The sequence below is a fragment of the Mesoplodon bidens genome (genome assembly GCF_964165515.1).
Source record: "Mesoplodon bidens genome assembly, chromosome: 4".
NCBI classification, from domain to species: domain Eukaryota; kingdom Metazoa; phylum Chordata; class Mammalia; order Artiodactyla; family Ziphiidae; genus Mesoplodon; species Mesoplodon bidens.
Genome location: NC_138160.1, coordinates 122586747 through 122610286, shown reverse-complemented (window position 1 = coordinate 122610286; position 23540 = coordinate 122586747).

The window sequence follows — 23540 nt, the reverse complement described above, 5'->3', positions numbered from 1 at the left end:
CCATAAATAAACCCACACTTATATAAGGCAACTAATTCACAACAAAGGAGCCTAGACTATACAGTGGGAACAAGATAGTCTCTATAGTAAATTGTTTGGAAAAACAGGACAGCTACATGCAAAAGACTTAAAACTGGACCACTTTCTTACACCATATACAAAAATAAACCCAAAATGGATTAATGGCTTAAATGTAAGACCCCAAACCACCAATCTCCTAAAAGAAAACATAGGCCATATGTTCTTCGGCATTGGTCTTAGCAATATCTTTCTGCAGCTTTCTCCATAGGCAAGGGCAACAAAAACAAAAATAAACAAAAGAGACTACATCAAATGAAAAAGCTTTGCACAGTGAAGGAAACCATCAACAAAATGAGAAAGCAACCTACTGAATGAGAAAAGATATTTTCAAATAATGTCTGATAAGGGGTTAGTATCCAAAATATATAAAGAAATCACACATCTTAGTATTTTTTTTTAAAGCTGATTTTTAAATGGGCAGAGAACCTAAACAGACATTTTCCCAAGGAAGAAGTACAGATGTCCAACAGACACATGAAAAGATGCTCAGCATCACTAATCAGGGAAATGCAGATCAAAACTACAATGAGATAACACCTCACACCTGTCAGAATGGCTATTATCAAAAAAGATGACAAATAAGTGTTGATAAGGATGTGGACAAAAGGGAACCCTCATGCATTGTTGTTGGGAATGTAAATCAATGCAGTCACTATGGAAAACAGTATGGAGATTCCTCAAAAAATTAAAAAGAGAACTGTTATACAACCCAGCAATTCCACTTCTGGATAGTTTTCCAAGGGAAATGAAAACATTAATTGGAAAAGATACCTGCATCCCTACACTCATAGCAGCTTTATTGACAGTAGCCAAGATATGGAAGCAACCCACATGTCCATTGACAGATGAATGGATAAAGCAGATGTGGTGTATATATACAATGGAATATCCTCAGCTGCATTATTTGTAATAGAAAAAAACTGGGAACAATACAAATACTCATCAACCATAAAATGGACAAATATTGTGGAATATTCATTCAGTGCAACACTATACAGCAATGAGAAGGAGTGAATGCCTGCTCCATGCTACAACATGGATAAGTCTCTCAAGTAAGCATATGGCTGAGTAAAAGAAGCCAGACACCCAAGAGCACATACTGCACAATCTGTATAATTCCATTGATATAAATTCAGGAAAAAAATTATTGTAATAGAAGTCAAAAGAGAAATTCTCTTTGGGTGGAGTGGGGATCCATCTGGGTGGCTGAAAATGTTCTATGTTTTTATTTGGGTGATGGTTAGGACAATGATTTTACTTTTAAAACAGCTAATCTATAGCAATAGAAGTCAGAACAGTGAATATAATGAGTTTGAAGGGGTACAGAAAGCTTCTGGGAGCTGGTGATGTTACATACCTTGATCTAGCTGGTGATTATATGGGGGCCATTCACTTTGTAAACATTCATCAAACTAGTCACTTATGGTTTCTGGTCCTTCGAGTGTAGATTTTTTAACTCAGTAAAACTTTACTTTAAAATAATTTCTGTATTTGAGAGAGAGAAGGCAGTAAAAGCCCCGAATAATATGGTCTGACCATCCTCATTGGTGATAACAGTAAAAGAAAACATTTATTGAGCGAGTAATACATGCCAGGCACTGTGCTACATACTTTATGTGGATGCCCTTCATTTAATTCTCACATGTGTCATGAAGATTGGTCCTATTATTAGCCCCAGCTTACAGATGAAGAAACAGGCTTAGCAAGGTCAAGGGACTTGCCCAAGTTCTCACCGTTAGAAACAGCAGACCTGGGGTGCCAGCCCTGGTAGCCTGTCAAATGGAAAAATGGAATTCAAATAATGGTTCTTTAGAAAGAGAAAAAGACAGGAGTGTGTGTCCCCAGTACCTGGTCATTTATGCCCTCAGAATGCTGCCCACTGTCTGCCCGCCCGCCCACCCAGTGGATTTGCTCTCAGCCTCTTAGGCTCAACAGAAGGTTGCTGTGAATTGGCTTTTTCTCTGCACGTCGTCAGCCTCCGGGACTGAGGAGGGGCGGCTGTGTTTGCTTTGGATCACAGGGAATTGCTGTGACTGGCATTCACTGAATTTCCTGTAGCTGTAAAAGAGTGATGTCATGGTGTTGGATCAGGGTGGCAAACAGGCCTCACTGTGAGAAGTGTGAAATGCCCCCTCTGTCCTGCCAGGCCCCAGGCAGGCCCTCACCGCTCCACCGTGCACCTCTGCCACACACACCTCGTCACACTCGCTCTCCACGCCCTCCCTGAGACCAGGCCCTTCTAAGAGCCCGATGACTGAAAGGATGAATGCTGGGGCCATTCCCAGGCACTGCCTTTCCTCAAGAACTCAGAGAGGCTCCTCAGCTGCAATGGCTTCCCTGGTCTGAGTTGGAAAGATAGACGGGGCACTCTGCTTGGAGAAATTCTGCAGAGGTTTTCTGGAGGCCTCATGGCAAGTGACTAGATGTCTGCATTCCTTCAGGACAGTAAATACAACCCAGTAGCAGGAGGTGCCTTGAGTCAGGGGAGGGTTCCAGCATTTGCAGGTCAGGAGCCTCCTTCTGAGCATGTGGAGAAGCAGGAGCCACACTCAGGAACAGAGACCTTCAGCTCACCTCAGGAAGGTGGGCATGACATTTGAGCAGCCAGAGGAAATGAAACAGGAGGAGACCCCCATCAGCCTCAGTCAACTGCCTTCCTCCCTCCGCCTTCTAGAGTGATTCCATGTGATCCTATTCTTCCCAAGAAGGCCTCAAATGTCTAATGTAAGTTTTACCAATATTTCTAGAAAAATCACCAGCACCCAAAGATACCCTTCATCCAGTAATTTTCCTCTGGGTTCTGCATTTATACTCCATTGACCCATTCTCATGATTGATCCACTCTTATACTTCTTATTAATCCATTCATTGCCTCACTCTCTCATTTAACAAACATTTATCAACCACCTACTGTGTGCTCTGGGGACTCAGCTGTGAACAAGAGACATTCTTCTTCTCTTTCCCGAGACACACAGTTAAGTGTTCCCAACTCAGTTTTTATATATTATCTTATATCTAGATAGCATTTATTGAGTACCTACTATGTGCTAGGTACTGTTCTAACCATTTTACATGTATTATCTAATTAATCCTCACAATACTCCAGGAGAAATTTCAACTTTATAAATGAGGAAGCTGAGACAGAATGAAAATAATGTCCTTTAGGCCTCCTCACTAATAAGTGACACACCTGGGTTCTAAGCCAGGAGGTCTTATTCCACCAACTTATTCTTACCAACTTAATATATCTATGTAGATGACTAGAAAAATATCTGGAAGTCTGTAACCAAATGTCAATCAAAGTTACACTGTTGTTTAGCAACCTACATGTCCATCAATATGGATAAAGAAGATGTGGTACCTATATGCAATGGAATATTACTCTGCCATAAAAGATAATGAAATAGGGCTTCCCTGGTGGCGCAGTGGTTGAGAGTCCGCCTGCCGATGCAGGGGACACGGGTTCGTGCCCCGGTCCGGGAAGATCCCACATGCCGCGGAGCGGCTGGGCCCGTGAGCCGTGGCCGCTGAGCCTGCTCGTCCGGAGCCTGTGCTCCTCAATGGGAGAGGCCACAACAGTGAGAGGCCCGCGTACCGCAAAAAAAAAAAAAAAAAAAAAAAAAAAGATAATGAAATAATGCCATTTGCAGTAACATGGATGGACTTAGAGATTATCATACTAAGTGAACTACGTCAGAAAGAGAAAAACAAATACCATATGATATCACATATATGTGGAATCTAAAATATGACACAAGTGAACTTATCTATGAAACAAACAGACTCACAGACATAGAGAACAGACTTGTGGTTGCCAGGGGTGGGGGAGGGATGGATTGGGAGTTTGGGATTAGCAGATGTAAACTATTATATAGAGACTGGGTAAACAACAAGGTCCTACTCTATAGCACAGAGAACTATATTCAATATCCTGTGATAAACCACAGTGGAAAAGAATATGAAAAGGAACCTATATACATGTGTAACTGAATCACTTTGCTATACAGTAGAAATTAACACAATATTGTAAATCAACTATACTTCAATAAAATAAATTTTTTTAAGTTATATTGTTGTTTGGAGATAGAGGGTAGAATGACTAGCAATCTGTACTTTATTCTTGCCGTGTATTTTGTATTCTCATTCGTTATCTCCCTCTCCCTCCCTCCCTCCCTCCCTCGCGCTCTCTCTCTCTCTCTCTCTCTCTCTCTCTCTCTCTCTCCCTTTTCCCCTCCCCCCAACCCATCTCTCTCTCTTTCTGTTTTACTTGTATGATGAGAAAAAATTGATAGCATTATAAAAACATTGAAAGAGCGGGTTTGTAAGAGCAAAGTAGTAGAAGTGGTGACAGGGAGGTGGGGCAGGAGCGTGCATTTGGGTTGAGGTCTGACAGATGAAGACGTCTTTCCCTCAGAAAGTACCACACACGAAGCAGATGCATCTTGACCTCAGGATTCTTTCAGCTCTTCTGCCCAGCCTGCAAAGCCTTTTTGGTGACATTGACTGATATTTGCAAATAGGAAGATTCTAAAGTAGGTAGGATTTTTAGTGACCATGCCAGCCACATGAGAACAGTGTGTGCTCTGGGAACAAACATGTTGCATAATCACAAGCCCAGAGAAGGTTAACTGCACAAAAATACCTGCTTCAGAGTAAGGCTTGGTGTCAATTCAGTCTCTCAGAGAAGTTACCAGTGATCTGGACTGCAGATGCCTCCTTGCCCCAACCATTATCCTTCTGCGAAGTAAACGATTACCAAACAGTTACTAGTATTTCAATGACTTCTCAAGGATGTGTGCTGTTTCATTTGCTCAGAGGAAAGGATACATAACTCAACATTCCTGTTGTGGCAACTGTTTTGCCCTTTAGATCATTTAATCCTCAAAGCAAATGCATGAAGTAAAATATGACCATCCCCATTTTACAGATAAGGAAGCTGAACCTCGGAGAGGTTCATAAATAACTCATTATATAGCGGTTTTCTAGGAGGTGATCTGATAATCAAAAAAAAAAAAAAAGACCAATCTTTAAAAAAATAGATAAACTTAAGAAAAGTGTTGGTACAAAACAAAATGCATCACCGGCTCATCCATGTAGATATTGAAAATGAAGGGGTTGAGAGGACACCCATTCTTTTGAGCATTCATTTGCTTTTCCTAAGGTAGAACTGAAACCCTATCTGTCCACCTTATGATGTATTCAGATCAAAGTACCATCTTCTGTGGCTCAACACAGTAAGGTTATGTTGGGGAGTTGTGTTTTATTCTAAGTACAACAGGAAGCCATTGAAAGACTTTGGGTGGGTGCTTGACCTGAGCTGGTTTGTGTTCACAGCTCATGCTGTGTGCTGAGGGAATCATGGATTGAATGTCTGTCTTCCCCACTGGACAGTAGGCACTATTCTTTATGCTGTTTATTCGCTTATCCCTGTCTGTGCCCATCAGGTGTCAGCTCTCTGGAAGTAGGGACCTTGTCTCTTCTCACTCCTCTGTCACTAGTGGCTGGAACAGTATTTTGCCCAGAGTAGGCTCCTGATAAATATTTGTTGAGTGAATAAATGAATGAATACAAGAACAAGTGAATGAATGAAGTATCACACAAATAAACATAAACGGCGGTGGGTGCTATGAGAGAAGAGCATAGAGAGCCACGAAAGCATGGAGGACACCGTGTTTGGGGTGGGGAGGGTGATAACGGTTGTAGCTTGGAGGCGGAAGAGAAGAGAAGTGGGTTCAAGGCATACTGATGACATAAGATGAAGGGACTTGCTGATGTACTTGATGTGGAGGCTGAGGGAGGGCACAGATTGGAAAGTGAGCTTCATCTCCTCAGCCCTCCAACCTAGACATCCTATTCAATTCCGTTCAATTCAAGAGGAATGAGTAACTGTTTTCCGAGTTGTTTTATGAGCTATTTGTAGAGAAAAGCTGCAGAACAGCAAGCATGATTTTCTGAATAGTGAGATTCACTGACAATAGGGAGATAAGAGTGGTTATTTTTGTAGTGTCTACAGGAATCAGTTGGTAGCAGTCTCTGTGATGCTTTTCTTCAATGCTCCCTCCCTTAATCTTCTGATATTTCTATAAGGTTTCCATGGCTGGTTTCCATGACACCATAACAGTTTTCCCCATTCTATCAAAAAAAAAAAAAAAAAAACCTGGTCAGAAAAAAAAAAAATCCTTTCCTGTACCTGAATGAATGCACCTACTCTCCACCCCCAAGACATAGACACACACACACACACACACACACATGCACGCACACACGTGCATACACACACACCATTGCTCCTAGCAGAGAACTAGGTACACAGATATTTAGAACAACTATCGATTGATTTGCCTACTTGGGTTAAAATAGCTTTCTTATCTCATAGACTTTTGTGGACCATCTGCTTAATGTTTATAACGAGCAATTTCCAAGTTAAGTGTTCTTCCACTCTGGACTCTGAAAGTGATTCCCTGGAGATTGGTTGCTGAAGGCAACCAATTTATATTGTTTTATAAATTACGAATAAAAGTCCCCTCATCTTACTGTCCTGCAAGACCTGCTATTATTTTATTACCTTGGTTTCAAAGCTAGTAGAAGAGATGATTTTCATACATATGTATGAAGCATTGATTTTCCTCTTCCCCTAACCTCCTTGTTCAGAATTTTTTGGCTAGACAGCCCTCCTGAGCTTGCCCAGTGATGGGTTTTAGTTGCTATATCTATTTCTTTGACATGAGTGCTCTGGATGAGCTCACAGAGGGTTTATTCACAAGTTTCAGGAGGTCTTCACTCTCTAGCTCCAAGCTGTGTCCTTCTGCAACACAGGAGGCTCTTGAATCCCTGCCATTGTGACTGATGGATGCATATCTCTGTTGATATTTCCAAGTCATAAAGCTAGGATAACTAAATAAACAGCATGTGGAGTCCACCCCTTCAGCCTTCCTCTTTTGACTGTAGCGTGTTGACTTTTCTTGGGTGTGTACACCTCTAGATGGTGGGTAATTCTTATGAAAACAATTGAGAGACTGTGCTATCTTCTTAGGCCAAATGGTTCTGCAAGGAGGCAGCCACATAAAACGCATCTTAATCATCAAAACCCTTTGGGAGTAAAATAATAGAATGAGCACACAGTGGGCTCTCTGACACCAAAGATGTTGTTTTGGGGGTCTCAGAAATGCCCACACTCATTGCCATTGTTCTAAATCAGTTTGCAACACATCCAATTTCTATTGATTTTCTCATTTGTCTTCATAAAGGTGAGATTTCACTAGCTCTAGAAACACAATAAAAGCCCAAAACAGGCACTTAACTAGCCTATGGGTCCAGCTGGGAATTTCGTACCTTCTTGATGTCTGCAGGGTGGTCATATACATTTATGTTCTCAGTTGCATAAAGGAGCTCTGTGATGGACAGATCACAACAATAGATGAAAGTTTCATTTATAAAAAAAATAAAAGTCTCTTGGGGAATTGTTCTGCCATGGTTGTGCACAGAACCCTGAATAAGAATATGAGCCAGTTTTAATGGGATGGTGTCTAAAATATAACACAGTGCCCAATGGCTTTTGGACACATATGTTCTTTTTGTTTATCCTGTGTGTAATGTGTATTAGGGATGGGGGAAGGGAAGCATTTTTTATCACGCTTAGAGCTCTTCAAAGTTTTCCCATTGCACCTGTTTCTTGCCACAGCTTACAGTGCCATGCATGGTCTAAACCCTGCTTTTTCTCATTTCATACTCAGTCACCTGACCCAGTTTTTCTGTGGTCCAGCCACCTGTCATTTTTTTTCAATTCTTTGACATCATCATCTTCCCTCCCATCCCAGAGCCTTTGTCCATATAGTTCCCAGTGCTGGACAACTCACACCACATACACATGGACACACACACGTACACTTACCAACCACATACACTCATCAATCACTAATCCTCTTCTACCTTGTTAACTCTTTGTCATCCTTCATATCTTAATTCAAGCACCATTTCTGCAGGAAAGCCTACCTGACCCTCCCATGTTAGATTAGGTTCTTATCTTATACATTCTTATAGAACCTATTTTTTTTCCTTCAGAGTACTTGAGTCAGTTGGCAATTATATAACAATTTGGGTAATTCTTTATCAGTGGCAGTCTCTACCCCAGAATTTGTAAGCCCTGTGAGAACAGAGACTGGATCTATTTTTGCTCAGAATTGGCTCGTCAACCTCGTACAATAGAGCCTGGCACATTGTTGGCTTGCAATTCATATTGGATGGATGGGATGGATGGATGGATGGATACACATGAGTGTGTGTGTGTCTGTCAGGGAACGGGGATATTGCTAATGTAACTTGCAAAGTATATTTTTGGTTTCTTTAATATAGGCTATTCTGATCAACAAAAAGTAGAAATGATAGTGTTCTTCATATGAATCGACTTCTTTGCTAATTCTGCTTGTGGAATCAGCATTCATTCAGTCACATAAACACCATGAATGATTCATGTGCCTCTAGTTAGCATTCAAGGAAGAAAAATCTATTTATATGACTCACAAATATCATATAAATACCACGTCTTGTTAACTGTGCGCCTGTGTTCATTTCCACTTAATCATAAAAACAGCAATTACTCCTCTCTAACACCACTAACAACCTCCTCACATGCCAGAGATAAATTACTCACTAAACAAACGTTTAAATACATTAGCAGCGCCCGATTGAGTGTTAAGTTACACACCCTGCACATTCAGCAGCGGTCACTTCCCTTCGTTTCCCCCTTCCCTCCCTACCTCCCCACAGCGGAGCAGCCTGTGGAATTTGGGAGAGCTCCAAATAGATGGAATGGAGAGTCCAAATACATATGCTGAAGCTTAAAGAGAAATGATATGGGAAGGCCCCGTCACCCTCTACTGACCGGTACAATACAGCTGGGAATGCATTTTTGATTGTGTACCAGATAATTTAAATAGTTGTAGAATGGAGGAAGGTTGAGAAAAAGCACGTGAGGAATCAGACAACTTAAAATAGTCAAGATTGCATACCAAGGCCAGGTTTGAATTTTAGCTACTAAAGGTTCATGCACATCCAAAAGCTGGCTTAGGGAGAAATGGTCGTAGTATAATTCTGCTGGTAAATATAGAAACGGAGGCCTTTTAGAATGTCTGATGGAAAACCCCCGAAAGAACTTTTTGGCCAGCCCAATACTTTGGTTTCCAAATATGTAATCTAGTCATTCCTGAAGGGTCCAACATCCATGGAATTGTGGAAAATAGGTTTTGCGTTTCATGAAAAATGCCCTCTTCCTGGACATATTTTATGAGGAATGTTGTGGTGAGTTCTGGGGCAACAGGCACAAATGCCCATAATACAATTCTGAATTGTAGCTTCCATTGTCTTTTAAAATTTGGCAACCTTAGAATCACTAATTTTTTAAAGTTTGAATTAATTTGCATGGATTTGAATCATAGAAATCATGCTCCTAAGTTTATTGTTTTGGGTGTTTTTAAAAGCAATATACGCTCATTGAAATATTTATCTATATACAGATATATAGGTATCTGTATAGATATATAGTATAGATATTTACATTAAATAGCACAGATATTTATCAATTAAAAATGAAAAGTTCATTTTCTTCTCCTGCTGCTGCCTATCATATCTCATTCCCCAGAGATATCCAGTGCTAACAATTTGATATATTCCCTTTATTTTTACTTAAATAGAATCCTACCATATATACCATTCTGCAACCTACTTTGTCTTTAAAACCTATTTTAAATGTACCATTGGGGGAGGCTGGGTGAAGGGTACATGGGACTTACTGCCCTATTTTTGCAACTTCTCTTGAGCCCATAAGTATTTTAGAATAAAATGTTTTCTAAAAAGCAATAAACTTTTCACTTTAAAAAATTGTATCCTAGTTATAGTGCCACTTCAGTACATTATAATTACCTCACTCTGTTGAATGCTTTACTAGTATTTTATTGCTAGGGTATAGGGTACTGATTTTAACTAGTCTCCTGTTGCCAGACATTTAGGTTGTTTTCCAATTTTTCAATATTACAGTAATGATGCCATGAACAGCCTTGTACCTGTGATACATTTTGACAGGCTAAGTGCTTCACCTGTTTTGGTTGTTCTTCTGTATGAGACATATGTTCAAACTTTACAGTCTCCAGTGTAGCTCCCCTGAACCTTACAGTTCCCCTGAAGTTGCTTAGGCTGTGGTTTCTCCTGGAGGGAGCACATGATCACCAGGTCCCTCTCATGTGTTTGGAGGAGAGTCTTTAGGACGCCTGCATGACTGAGCAGCCTTCAACCTTGACACAATCAAACAAACAAAACCACCTGCAACTTCAACAAAGAGGAAAGATGGAGTTTCAAAGTTCTCAAAGTTGGTTGAGAACATAAGCAACATAGATTTCTGAAAACAATTGCTTAAAACTGTGCCATTGCCAGGACTTCTAAAACTTAGCACCTCTTCCTACTTGACAACCAATGATAGGCTTCATCAAAATTCAATACTTCATCCCTAGGATAAAGCCAGACTCCCTTTGAAAGTAGATGTTTGCCATCATAACACATATCCATTTTGATATGTATTTTTGCAACAAATTTAGGAGCCTCTACTGTGTACCAGGGCATTGTGACATAGGTATTGGAATACAAAGATAAATAAGGTACCCTCTCCACACCCCTCCCCTGCAATCACTCTATCTAGACCAGTAGTTCTTTTTTTTTTTTTTTTTTTTGCTGTAGGCGGGCCTCTCACTGTTGTGGCCTCTCCCGTTGCAGAGCGTAGGCTCCGGATGCTCAGGCTCAGCGGCCATGGCTCACGGGCCCAGCTGCTCTGTGCCATGTGGGATCTTCCCAGACTGGGGCACGAACCCATGTCCCCTGCATCGGCAGGCAGATTCTCAACCACTGCGCCACCAGGGAAGCCCTAGACCAGTAGTTCTTAACCTCTTTTTCAGCCATGGACCCCTTTGAGAATCTGATGAAAACTGTAGAACTAGTAAAATGTGCATGTGAATATATATGCAAAACTTTACAAGTGATCTTAGCAAGTATCCCAAACTTGGGAGTCAATAATTAATCAGTGGACCTAGGTTAAGATCCCTTTGTCTACTGGATATGCAAGATGAGCAACTGGAAAAATTAGAGATCATACTGCTAAAAGGTTGTTTAAGAAGAATGTAGTCATACCTTATAGTACTTCTTATTTGCAAAGTGCTTTCTCCTATCAACATCCTCCTGTAGAAAGCTAACTCCATTTTTGTCAAATGAGACAATATGCTCAGAGAGGTGATGTGACTAGCCCAAGGCCACTCAGCCATAAGCTGGAAGAACTCTGGCCATAATCCAGGTCTATGACATGTACTCTCTTTAACCAAATGGAGTAGATTACTCATATGAAATGCCACAAGCCAGGTTTTAAAAAATCCTCACGTCCCTGAAGAGATGAATAGTTCTGACCCATCATCAGTATTACCCTTGTATATAGATACTTTTTTAAAAAATTTTTATTGGAGTATAGTTGATTTATAATGTTGTGTTTCAGATGTACAGCAAAGTGAATCAGTTATACATACACATATATCCACTCTTTTTTTGGATTCTTTCCGCATATAGGTCATTACAGAGTATTGAGTAGAGTTCCCTGTGATACACAGTACGTCCTTATTAGTTTTCTGTTTTATATACAGTAGTGTGTATATGTCAACCCCAATCTCCCAATTTATCTCTTGTCCCCACTTACCTTCTGGTAACCATAAGGTTGTTTTGGATATTTTTTAATTTTAAAAAATCTGTCTCTCTGTCTCTGTCTCTCTTTTTCATTTAGTACATATTTGTTAATATGATTAGTCCCCCCTGTTAAATTATGTATTCCTTGAAGACAGGGACTATAACTGGTTTATTTCCATTTCCTGGGTGCCTAGCAAAGTGCCTGGCATAGTAAGTGCTCATTGTCTGTTGAGTGAATGAAAGTTCATTATACAAAGAAAGAGACTAGAGAGATTAGCTTCTACCAAATGTGTTCCTCAGTTCATGTTCTGCCTTCAAAGATTATCTCTAGGACATGAAAAATATCATCAGCTCATTGACATATTTACTCTTTGTTTCTCCTCCATTTTTTTGTTTTCGTTCCTCCTTTCCCATCCTCCTCATTTATTTAACTATCTGTGATATGGGATAAGTGGAACCAAGCTGAGTTGAGTCTAGTTTAAACATTCAACACTAAGTGGCCTTTCACTTTACATGATCAAAATTTTTCCATGTTACAAAAGATCAGAAAGAGAAATTCAAGAAACAATCCCATTTACCATGCATCAAAGAGAATAAAATACCTAGGAATAAACCTACCTAAGGAGACAAAAGACCTGTACTCTGAAAGCTATAAGATGCTGATGAAAGAAATAGAAGAAGACACTAACAGATGGAAAGATATACCATGTTTGTGGATTGGAAGAATCAATATTGTCAAAATGACTATAATACCCAAGGTAATCTACAGATTCACTGCAATCCCTATCAAATTACCAATGGCATTTTTCACAAAACTAGAACAAAAGATCTTAAGATTTGTTCAGAGACACAAAAGACCCCAAATTGGGCTTCCCTGGTAGTGCAGTGGTTGAGAGTCCGCCTGCCGATGCAGGGGACACGGGTTCATGCCCCAGTCTGGGAAGATCCCACATGCTGCAGAGCGGCTAGGCCCGCGAGCCATGGCCGCTGAGCCTGCGCGTCCGGAGCCTGTGCTCCACAATGGGAGAGGCCACAACAGTGAGAGGCCTGCATATGCAAAAAAAAAAAAAAAAAAAAAAAAAAAAAGACCCCGAATCACCAAAGCAATCTTGAGAAAGAAAAATGGAGCTGAGGGAATCAGGCTCCCTGACTTCAGACTATACTACAAAGGTATAGTCATAAAAATAGTATGGTGTTGGCACAAAAATATAGAAATATAGATCAGTGGAACAAGATAGAAAGTCCAGAAATAAACCCATGTACCTATGGTCAACTAATCTACAGTAAAGGAGGCAAGACTACACAATGGTAGAACAACAGCCTCTTCAATAAATTGTGCTGGGAAAACTGGACAGCTACATGTTAAAAAAAAATGAAGTTAGATCATTCTTTAACACAAAATAAGCTCAAAATGGATTAAAGACCTAAATGTGAGACTGGACACTGTAAAACTCCTAGAGGAAAACATAGGCAGAATACTCTCTGACATAAATCACAGCAATATCTTTTTCAATCTGTCTCCCATAATAATGGAAATAAAAACAAAAATAAACAAATGGGTCCTAATTAAACTCAAAAGCTTTTGCACAGCAACGAAAACCATAAACAAAATGAAAAGACAACCCACAGACTGGGACAAAATATTTGCAAATGATGTGACCAACAAGGGATTAGTCTCCAAAATTTACAAACAGCTCATGAGGCTTAACATCATCAAAACAAACAACCCAGTCAAAAAATGGGCAGATGACCTAAATAGACCTTTCTCCAAAGAAGACATACAAATGGCCAAGAGGCACATGAAAAGATGTTCAACATCGCTAACTATTAGAGAAATGCAAATCAAAACTATAATGAGATATCACCTCACACCAGTCAAAATGGCTATCATCAAAAAATCCACAAACAATAAATGCTGGCAAGGGTGTGGAGAGAAGGGAACCCTCCTACAATGTTGGTGGGAAGGTAAATTGGTACAGCCACTATTGAGAACAGTGTGGAAGTTCCCTAAAAAACTAAAAATAGAGCTACCATATGACCCTGCAATCCCACTCCTGGGCATATATCTGGAGAAAAACATGGTCCGAAAGGATACATGCACCCCAGTGTTCATTGCAGCACTGTTTACAATAGCCAAGACATGGAAGCAACCTAAATGTTCATGGACAGAGGAATGGATAAAGAAGATGTGGTATATATATACAATGGAATATTACCCAGCAATTAAAAAGAATGAAATAATGCCATTTGCAGCAACATAGATGGACCTAGAGATTGTCATACTGAGTGAAGTAAGTCAGACAGAGAAAGAGAAATATCGTATGGTACCCCTTATGTGCAGAATCTAAAAAGAAATAATACAAATGAACTTATTTACAAAACAGAAATAGACTCACAGACCTAGAGAATGAACTTATGGTTACCTGGGGGGAAAGGGATAGACAGGGAGTTTGGGATCGACATGTACACACTGCTGTATTTAAATGGATAACCAACAAGGACCTACTGTATAGCACAGGGAGCTCTGCTCAATGTTATATGGCAGCCTGGATGGGAGGGGAGTTTGGTGGAGAATGGATACGTGTATATGTATGGCTGAGTCCCTTTGCTGTGCACCTGAAACTATCACAATATTGTTAATCAACTATACTCCAATATAAAATAAAACGTTAAAAAAAAACATGTTCTATGTCAAAATAGAAGAGACCTTAAGCAATAATTTAATTATTTAAATTAGCTGCAGGGTTGGATATTTTTTAGCTGAAAGCTTATGAAAAAAAAAATACGAAAAAGCCAAGCTGTAACTTACCATCCAACTCAAGCCAAGTAACAGCTTGCCATGTGGTTGCTAAAACAATAAATAAATGAATGGTTTAACCCCTCTTGGGTCTTGGGAACTATACCCACCCTTGCCAAGAAGGAGTGGAGGAATAAGTCCATATATTATTTAACCACAGTGAACTCCTTGAGGGCAGGGTCTATTCCTGATCCATCTTTGTATTCTAGAAAATTGTCTGGCACACAGTGAGTGCTCAGTAAAATTTTACTAAATTAAATTGGATTCTTGCAAAATTTATACATATCTATAATATATGTTTACATACATGTACATACTATATAAATGTCCTGTGTGGGTGGATATCCTAAAAGGGCAGGCCATGCCCTGGATCTTCCCACAAAAAAACTATAAAAAGCCCATAGTACTCATTTGTGTGTGACCACAGCTAAAGTCAGTTATGTTGTAGAATCCCAGCTATGATATGCATTCTCTGGTTAAAGCCACGCTGCATAGTACCAATTCTTTATAATAAAATCTCTGGAACATTTTCCTAAATGAAAAGGTAAAATGATCTATTACAGTATATACTTAATGTACACTTTTTTTAAACATCTTTATTGGAGTATAATTGCTTTACAATGGTGTGTTAGTTTCTGCTTTATAACAAAGTGAATCAGTTATACATATACATATGTTCCCATATCTCTTCCCTCTTCCGTCTCCCTCCCTCCCACCTTCCCTATTCCCACCCCCCTAGGTGGTCACAAACCACCGAGCTGATCTCCCTGTGTTATGCGGCTGCTTCCCACTAGCTATCTATTTTATGTTTGGTAGTGTATATATGTCCATGCCATTCTCTCACTTTGTCACAACTTACCCTTCCCCCTCCCCATATCCTGAAGTCCATTCTCTAGTAGGTCTGTGTCTTTATTCCCGTCTTACCCCTAGGTTCTTCATGACCTTTTTTTTTTTCTTAGATTCCATATATATATGTTAGCATACAGTATTTGTTTTTCTCTTTCTGACAAGAATATACAGTGGAGAAAAGACAGCCTCTTCAATAAGTGGTGCTGGGAAAACTGGACAGGTACATGTAAAAGTATGAAATTAGAACACTCCCTAACACCATACACAAAAATAAACTCAAAATGGATTAAAGACGTAAATGTAAGGCCAGACACTATCAAACTCTTAGAGGAAAACATAGGCAGAACACTCTATGACATAAATCACAGCAAGATCCTTTTTGACCCACCTCCTACAGAAATGGAAATAAAAACAAAAATAAACAAATGGGACCTAATGAAACTTAAAAGCTTTTGCACAGCAAAGGAAACCATAAACAAGACGAAAAGACAACCCTCAGAATGGGAGAAAATATTTGCAAATGAAGCAACTGACAAAGGATTAATCTCCAAGATTTACAAGCAGCTCATGCAGCTCAATAACAAAAATCAAACAACCCAATCCAAAAATGTACACTTTTAGACTCAAGCCAGGACTAGAGACAGTTCTCCCCCACTTCAGCCATTAAATTTCACTGCACCACACAGCCCACCCTCTCAGCCCAGGGGGGCCCCACTGCTCCATCTTGAGCTGAGTGTGGTCCCACACGGTGGGTTATTTCCGCATACAAATGGCCTCTTCCTGCCATTCATTTCAGCCTTGGTGGACAGCTCTGACTCACAGTGGCTGAAGAAGGTGGTCAGGTAATGGAGCTGGACTCACCGGGAAGAAATTAAGGTGGGTAGAACATGATGCTAAAATGCCAGTTTATGAAGGCTCAATGTGTTTTTAAGGAAATGGTTGACAAAACAGAGAGCTAAGTTCAGCAGGTAATTGTGGATTTATGGAAGTTATGCAACAATATCAAGAATGTAGGAAATGTCACTGTCACCTGGGAGGATGACCTGCAGCTGGAAGCAACAAGGATCCACAGTAAGTCAGGACTCAGAGGATTTAAAGGAACCAGGAGAGCCCATGTTAAAGCACAGTCCCAGGAACATAATGTAACAGCTCTTTATTGAGCAGATTCAGGTAGAATTCCCATTTTCAGGAATACATAGCAAGCTTATACCATGAAATTCTTAAGTTTCCTACTACTAAGAAGCACCCAGTCATTCCAAGAACAACAAGGTGGCCCAGAAGAGAGTCCCAACATACCTTATTGTCTAAATTACTTCTGCAACAAGGGAAACTGAATTGGGAAATGCTTGGGCCCACTGTAACACTCAACATACAATAATTCCACTTTCTCTAAAACTACCTCTCCCCATCTGGGGAGTGAATCCTGAGGGCTCTGAGGAAGGGGGCCAGGCCAACTCCACAACTCTCTTCCTTGTGTTCTCTAGACCCACACTAGCTGGACTGAAATGTGTTCACTCTCTACCATTACCTAATTTAGCACCCTGGCCCTTAATAAATATGTAACACTATCAAATGTACTTGCAGGAAACAGCTTGGAAATGAATCGCCTTGTCTTTAAGCAGCTGCTTGGAAATTGTGCATTTTGCAAGAACCAAACGGACCTGTTTAAAAAAAATGTTATTCCATGTGTTACATGATATTCTTTTAGTGTTAGTTTCAAAGCCACATGCCCCAGAATATAGCTCCCTTTCTAAAAGAGAATGACTCAATTTTTTATTAAAATGATAGTGATATTCATCTGTTGATTCAGCAAATATTTAGTACCTATTCGTGTGCAGTACTGTTCTAGGCACTGGGAAGTCAGTGGTGAGCAACACAGACACACTTTCATAGTGATTACATTTAAAAAAGCAAAAGCAAATGCACAAATAAGTAGATATATAATGGCATGTACTGTGAAGAAAAAGAAAGTAGAGAAAGGGAATAAAGAATGATGAGTGATAAGAGATGCAGAAGTAGAAGGCATCTCAGAAGAGGTGTAATTAGGTAAGAGACCAAAGTGGAATGAGAGTGCAAGGCGTACGAATATCTAGAGAGAGTTCCAGGTGGATGGGAGAACAAGGGCAAAGGCCCTGTGGCAGGAGCATCCTTGGCCATACTCAAGGACCAGTAAGGAAGCCAGTATGTTTGAATGAGTGAGGAGGAAGTGAGAGAATAGGAGGTTGGAGGAGCAGCAAGAAGTTGGATTTTGCCAAGCCTCAGAGACCATGGTGAGGACTTTGGATACCATTCTAAATATGATGGAAAGTCACTGGAGGCCTTTGAGTAAGGCATGATCAGGTGGAACTCTGGATTAAACACCCCCAAACAACTTTAAAACTGTCCAAGTGAAAACTTCCATGTCTAGTCAAAGGTGGACTAGATATTTAGGGAACCTCTTCCTGTAACAGGACATCTAAAGGTGATGGACACACCCACCCACAAATGTATGTTGAGCTGGCATAAATGTAAAGGAATTCCTTGAAGGCTAAAAATATAAGCCTAGAAGGTAAAGTAAGCACTGGAGTGGCATTTGCCATGGGATTATCTGCCAATTCCTGGCAAATTCAAATTTGGATTTTAAAAGGACTTGAGGGGCTTCCCTGGTGGTGCAGTGTTTGAGAGTCTGCCTGCCGATGCAGGGGACACGGGTTCGTGCCCTGGTCCGGGAGGATCCCAAATGCCGTGGAGTGGCTGGGCCCGTGAGCCATGGCCGCTGAGCCTGCGTGTCCAGAGCCTGTGCTCCGCAACGGGAGAGGCCACAACAGTGAGAGGCCCGTATACCGCAAAAAAAAAAAAAAAAAAAAAAAAAAGGACTTGAATCTAGAAGATAGAGGCAAATTCCAAGACATAAGCAGAGTAGGACCCTAGATCATGAGACCCAAAGATGATGCTTCATTATTTAAAAAAAGAAAAGAATCTCCAGAATCCAGAAGGAGATTGTGGAGATAGAGCCAATTTGGGTTAAAACCTTAAGTGGCATATGAAAAAATAAGAGTCCCTCTGAGAATTCCTAAATATAGTACTGCAGTCCCACAGATTTGGGACCATAATTCATAAAACCTTTGTGGCAAAAAAAAAAAAAGGAGAAAATTTAAAATGGTATGGGGTCAGGGTTTTCCCCAGAAGCTAGCTTCTGCCAACAGAAATCCTCTTGGAAATAATATATTTTCAAAACAGATCTCGAAAATATCTCACAGATAAAGTTTGCAAAACAGAAAAAAAAACTGACAGCCCCATCAGAAGTTTATAAATACATGGGAGGTAAGCCACCATTAGTGAAAGACAGTAAAACTACAAACTACAGAATCAGACAAATCAAAAAGTCTACTTACAATCAGTGTATCAGCTACAGAACATAAAAATATTTGAATAAATATCTAAACAAAAATACTACTGAAGTTATAACAAAAAATAATAAACTATCAAAATTGATTAGGCAGATATAAAAAAGGAACCAAACATATTTTCTATAAATTAAAATTAGAAATTCAATGGAGGGATTAAAAAGCAGATTAGACATAACTAAAGAGACAGTTAATGAACTGGAAGATGGAACAGAAGAATGATTCCAGAAAGAAGCACAAAGAAAAAGGGCTATAAAAAGAGGATAAGAGACAAAGGAAACAGTGGTAAAATCTATATATACATTTCATTGGAGTTACAGAAGGAGGTCATAGACATAATGGAAATATTTGTTGAGGAAAATGGCTTAGAATTTTCCAGAATTGATGAAACACTCAACTTCAAAAAAGTTAAGCACGATTTAGAGGGAGAAAGATGGAGGAGGAAAAAGAACAAATGAAAAGAAATAATGCATGCTTAGACATATAGTGGACACTGCAAAACTGAAAGCAAAGAGAAATTGTCTAATTTGCAAAGTTTTTAAGTCAGGATGGAATTAAAATCTTTTACAGCAATAATATATGTGCTGCTACTGCTAAAGTAGCAATCAAAGGGAAATGTAATGCTTAGATTAGAAAAATTTAAAGGTTGTAAATGATCTAGCTAAGTATCTACTTTGGTTGTAAGGAAAATTTTGAAAAGTATAGTAGAAGGAAGGAAATGATAATGATATGAGTAGAAATCAATGAAATAAAAAACATGCAATAGAGAAGATCAACAAGACCAAAAGTTAGCTCTTTGAAACGACTAATAAAATTTACAATACAATAAATAATTGGCAAACTTGATCAAGGTAAAAATGAAAGAAGGCATATATAAATAATATTAGAAATGCAAAAAAACATATGGTGCAGGCATTAAAAAGATAATAGAGTCTGGTAAAAGATTTGATCTGAAACATATAAAGGACTCTTAAATTGAATAACGAGAAAACAAACAACCTAATAAAAAATTTAAATGGGCACATGCATAAATAATAGGAAAATCATTTGAACAAGACTTGCAAAAGAAGATGTATGAACAAGTATAGGTAATTATACTCAATATCATTGGTCATCAAAACCACAATGAGATATGCCTACACATATACTAGGATGGCTAAAATTCTTTAGGTTTGTTAAAAAATAAAATAAAATAAAACTGATGATACCAAGTGTTGAGAAGTATGTGGAGCAACTGGAACTCTGATATATTACTAATGCAAATACAAAATGGCACAGATACTTTGAAGAACACTTTGAAAGTTTCTGAAAAAATTAAGCATATACTTTCTATTTGACCAAGGAATTCCACTGCTCAGTATCTACCTAAAAGAAATGAAATCGTATGTTCACACAAAGATTTGTACACAATGTTCACAGCAGTCATTATACATAACAGCCAAAAAGTGGAAGCAACCCAAATGCCTGTCAATTGGAGAATGGATTTAACAAAATGTGGTATGTTCATACAATGGAATACTACTTAACAGTAAAGAGAGATAAACTACTGACACAATTACATGGATGAATCTCAAACACATCATGTTAATTGAAGGAAGTAATGTACAAAAGACTAAATATCATATGATTCCATTTATATTAAATTCTGAAAAGGGTAAAACTATAGAGGCAGAAGAGATATATGGTTGCATAGGGGCAGGGATTGAACACTGTAGGGTATGAGAATTTTTTTGAGGTGATGAAAGTATTCTAGAGCATACTGTAGTGTCGTTTGCATGATTGAACATATTTACCAAAACTTGTTGAACTTTTACACTTAAAATGGATGAATTTATTGCATTTAAATTATGCAACAAAGCTGTAAAGATGCTCAAAATAAACAAGGTGAGAAAACATCATAAACTGCATTATGTCAACAAATTTGAAAATGTATATAAAATGGACTATGAAAATTGCCCAAACCAATCCTAGAAAAAATAGAAAACTTGAATGGTGCTATCACTATTAATCGAAATCAATCAGTAGTTACAAAACTTCCTTGAAGATTACATAGGATCCAGACAGTTTTACAGATAAGTTCTATCAAACATTCAAGGAACAGATCATCTCAACCATAAATAAACTATTCAGAAAATAGGGGGGAAGAAAATGATGGAAGGGGAGACACTCTCCAATTCATTTTAGAGGCTCATGTAACCTTGATAGAGAAAACTGACAATAAAAAAATAGAAGGGAAAATTACCCTCCAATCTCATTCATGAACATAGATACAAAAAATCCTAAGCAATATATTAGGATACCAAATTAAGCAATGTATAAAAAGACATAGGGGCTTCCCTGGTGGCGCAGTGGTTGAGAGTCCGCCTGCCGATGCAGGGGACACGGGTTCGTGCCCCTATCCCGGAAGATCCCACATGCCGCGCAGCGGCTGGGCCCGCGAGCCATGGCCGCGGAGCCTGTGTGTCCGGAGCCTGTGCTCCGCAACGGGAGAGGCCACAGCAGTGAGAGGCCCGCGTACAGCAAAAAAAAAAAAAAAAAAAAAAAAAAAAAAAAAAAAAAAGACATAACTCATAACTTGGGTTTTGGGCTTATTCCAAAAATGCAAATTTAGTTCCAATATACAAAAATCTATGAATGTAGCTCACCACCACCATCCAGTGAAAGGAGGAAAAAAGTGATCATTGCAATAGATTTAAAAAAAGGATTTAAGAAAATTCAACAATCATACATGATAAACTCTTTTAGCAAACTAGGAATGGGAAGGAGCAATCTTAACCTGATAAATGGTATCTATAGAAAACTTGGAGCCACCATCATATTCAGTTGAGAAACACAGCACGCATTCCTATTAAAATCAGGATCAAGACAAGATGCCCTCCATCACCACTTGTGTTCAACAACACATTGGAGATCCTAGCCAGAATAGCAAGAAGAGAAAAAGAAAACATATGAGCACTGAAAATGAGAAATAAAACTCACAACTGATATAATTATCTACATAGACAGCACAAAAGCATCTACAGAGAAATTCTTGAAATTAATGGAGAGTTTAGCAGTATTACTGGATATAAGATCAATATACCAAAGTCAATTGCAAATCTAGTTACCAGCTATAAGCAGGTAGAAAATTTATATTTTTAAAAAGATACCACTATAATAGGTTCTAAAATGTAAGGTATTGAGGAACAAATCCTACAATGGACATGTAAAGCTTTATGTAGAAAATTAGCAATCTATTTAAGGATATTTTATTAAGTGCTTACAGTGTGCTAGGCACTCTGCTGGGCAGTGGAAATAAAAAGGCTAATAAGACATGATGCTCCTACTCTGCCAACAGGCTGGTGGAAGAAACTGATACCCAAGCAAATGGATGTCATACTGCGGGACAAGTGCAATGGAGGGGTGTTTAGATACAATGACAAGGATGCATCATGTTTGGATGGATCAGAAAAGGGTGCATTCAAAGTGGGAGACACCTGTGCTTACTCTTGAGGATGAATAGGGATTTTCCAGGATAGCAAGGAGGGAGAGGGAATAAGCCATGTTTGCAAAGCAGGGGGACCCGAGTGGAAATAGGAAAAGGTATGTGACATTCTAAGGACCCTCCTATCCACAGCGATACCAGCTCAACAGGGATTTGCTGAAAACACCTTCAGGTGCCCCACCTCTGACCTCTTGGGCTGTCATACCATCCCATCCTGCCTCTTCCCTCCATCTCTGCCTATTAACAGTTTCCTGGGCCTGAAATTCCAATTCAAATTGCTTTCCCTACTCTCCCATGCCCCTCATTGTGATCCATTTCTGCCCTCTGTTTTGATAGTACTTTGTATCTCCAATTTTAATGGAAGCCCAGCTGTATTCTTCTGTTTACCAAATGGCATTTGAAGTATTTCTACTACCTTTGCAAAATATCAAACTGGTAATTGAGCATATACTCAACATGTGTGTCTTAAATAGACAGTCACTGCTCAGCATAAGGGCTTCTGTAAAGCTGCTCCTTGCAGTAGATCTGAAGGAAATCTGCATTGTTTTGAGGTTTGTTTTATTGCATGACATCACAGTGAATGACCTTTGTCTAACCCACAGGGGGACCACAAGACAAAATCTGTTAACACTTGGCCTCTCAGATAAACTCCCCCCCCCGTGTGCTTCAAAACAGTATAGAATTCCCACCCTCTCTCACCTCACTCTCCTCTCCAACCAAAATCCACTGTGTGAGAGTACAGACAAGTTATTAACTATTGGACTGCATTCTGTTGGTTAAAACGCTTGTTTGCACATGAGCTTGCTAAACCTATGTACTACAAAGCAGGCTCATCTAAAAAAGCACTGAAATCAGTTCTGATATTTCCTGCCGCTGTACATCCTCTACATCATTTTTTAAAGTTAATTAGTTTGTACAGTTCAGCATAAGTAATGCCATTCCCTTTCAGGTTCAGAGGAAGTATGCAAGCATGGAGAGTAGTAGGAAGAACACTGAACTTGGAGTTCCAGGAAGATACTGCTGTGAAATTGGGGAAATCTCTAAAACCTTTAGAGCCTCAGTTTCCTCATTTTTAAGGAGGTGATAATGTCACTTCCCTGACCACTGTCATTTGGCTGTTGTGAGGATCAAATGGGTCAGTGGCTGTGCTAGCAGTTTAAGAAGTGTAAAGCTCTGTTCCAACGCCATGTGCTCTCATTATTATGAAGAGTAACCAGCACAAGCTGTTAAA